Genomic DNA, 2943 nt, shown 5'->3' with positions numbered 1-2943 from the left:
TATATATATATATATATATTTATACAGGGTGCGGTGAATATATTGTCATCTAAATTACGCAAAAAGGAAAATAACACTGACATCTCGTTTTAACAGATATATTTACAAAAACTACATAAAAATATCTTGAAATGCTAAAGAGTAAAATTTATTCAATAAAATCGCCATTGACTTCAACCACAACTTCCAGACGACTTCGGAATCTCCTGCAACTTTTCTGGACGGTCTCTTTGTTTAAGTTGGTGAATGCTACCATAATCCTTGCCTTCAGTTCATCTTTGGTGTTACAAGGAGTTTTGTTAATCTCTCGCTCAACTGTGCCCCACACATAATAATCAACAGTCTGAGGAGTTAGACGGCCAGATGTTAGGGGTGATGTGGTCGCAGAAATTGCCTGACAGCAATGACTGGGTCCTCCCACTTGTGTGGCATGGTGCAGAGTCCTGTTGCCAGACATGGATTCTTCTAGCAGCAACCTTCTTGACCCAGGACAGCTCTGCCTCCTCCAGACACTTGATGTAGGGTTCCGTGTTGAGTCTGAAGCCGTGTGGGAAGACGAATGGAGGTATAACGTTACCACACAGTAGAGATCACTCGAAACACCATGACGTTGACTGGATGTTTGATTTTTATCATTCTCGGTATATGTTTTGGGGACACGGCAAGTCAATGCTTGTTCCGTGTGTTCACTATCTGTTCGTATTGGAGCTTCCGACGGGAATGCCAAGCAGTATTTAATGTCATTTCCAAATTTCTGGAAAAGTGATTTGCGTCATAGTGCTGTTTTTCTCATGGACGATGCCCAGCTGACCCTACTACAATGTGTAGTCGACAAAATCAAAAACAAACAATGCGCAAAATTAAAAATATAAAATGGCAACAATTTACCCATCGCACCCTGCATGTTTATGTATACACACACACATGTTGCAGCTTTAGTAAAAGCATATTACTCTACCTTTGCTATTCGAGTTCTATTCTTTCCTTGTTTTGCACTTATGTGCCGACCTCTGTAAATATATATATATATATATATATATATATGTGTGTGTGTGTGTGTGTGTGTGTGTGTGTGTGTGTGTGTGTGTGTGTGTGTGTGTGTGTGTGTGTGTGTGTGTGCGTGTGTGTGTGCGTGTGCGTGTGTGAAATAATAAATAATATATAATATATATGCATACATGCATATATGGGTACAGGACATCACCAACGGTGCAAATAACATGAAATACGTAAACAAACGAGGGGGGAAAACGAGTGAAATACGTATAGAACGAGAAACAATGGAAAACAGGACAAGTTAATACAGAGAAAGGACCCTTCATCAGTTGTTGGTTATCTTACTCCTCATTTCAAGCATTCAGCGACAATATGAGTCTTCAAAGATAGTTGCTCCCATAAATTCTAAAATAAAATTTAGGATTCTTGGTGGGTCAAAGTTGGGAACAAAAAAATGACAGTGGAGACATACAAGGAAATCGAACGAAAAGGTCAACAGTGAAGTTTATGAGGAAATGTTGGATGAGAAAGTGTCACCCTGGGTCACAGAAACCTTTGGTGACTGTTACATCTTCAACCAAGACGGAGCTCCAGCCCACACATCCAATTTGACACAGAGATGGTACAAAGAGCATTTCAGCGGTTTTGGGGTCAAGGTAATATGGCATCCCTCAAGTCCAGACATCAATTTCATAGGCTACGCTGGTTCATCTTAGAGCGTAATGTTTCTGCTCGCTCTTATTCAAATGCATCAGATCTGAAGAAAGCCCGTCTGTCTTCATGGGTGAAGTCGGATGAAGAGGTGGCACGGCGCTCATGCAACTCAGCGGCCACTCGTTTACAGACTATGATCAAAGTGAAATGTGGTCATTTTGAATTGTAATTACGGCAATGGATTGACAATTTACATTAGAATGTGTGCCAAATTTCATTATCCTATCTTAAGTTTATTTTGAATAATTAACAAATATCAATGGGTAAATCTATCTAGGTGTAAAGTGTATTTACGTAGATTTGATTCAGGTTGGCATGAAAGCTGCATTCACGTTGTAACCAGGAGGGCCACGATTTCATCGTATAGCATATATTTACTGTCTTTTAGATCCAAATTTGACGTCATGCTTCAAAAAACATTTGTTTAGAGTGTATCGTCGCAAATAAAGATGGTAGAAATGGCAGGAAATGACCAAGAGAGAAGCAAAGCAAGCAAAAAAAAAAAGAAGAAAGAAAGAAAAGATAAAATAAAGCGAGAAAGAAAGTAACAATAAGAATAAGAGACAGTAGACAGTCTTCCTGGAAGGACTAATTGTATGATATACTTCTTGCAGAAAATTCTTTGAGATTCTGTTTCGAAAATAAGAGAAAGATAAAATAAGAACAAAGATTTTAGACGATACTGTGAAAGATCTCAGTTTCATGACTTTGTGAACCTAGAAAACGAAGTTGATGTGGACAAATGTGAATCTATGAAAGGTATGCCTGTAGAAAATAAAAACGTAAGTTGAGACTAGGAGACGTCCAATCAAAATTATGCTGAAGAATAGTTACGCTCTTACTGTTTTAACATGAGTCAAGTGTTGAGCTTGACATTTGGTCTATTACAAATGGATTCTCTTTTCATGTAGAAAAACAAAAATATGTTATCTGTGACGACATTACACACACACACACACACACACACACACACACACACACACACACACACACATGTACATATATGTATATATATATGTGTATGTGTATATATATGTGCATATATATGTATATGTGTGTGTGTATGTATATATACGTGTGTGTGTATGTGTATATGTATATTATATATTTGTATATACACACACATATATATATGTATATATTTGTATATATACACACATGTACATATATGTATGTATATGTGTATATGTATATATATATGTGCATATATATGTATATATGTGTGTGTATGTA

The sequence above is a fragment of the Octopus bimaculoides genome, chromosome 3 (genome assembly GCF_001194135.2).
Source record: "Octopus bimaculoides isolate UCB-OBI-ISO-001 chromosome 3, ASM119413v2, whole genome shotgun sequence".
In the NCBI taxonomy this organism is placed as follows: Eukaryota; Metazoa; Mollusca; class Cephalopoda; order Octopoda; family Octopodidae; genus Octopus; species Octopus bimaculoides.
Note: the sequence above shows the minus strand (reverse complement) of the source record.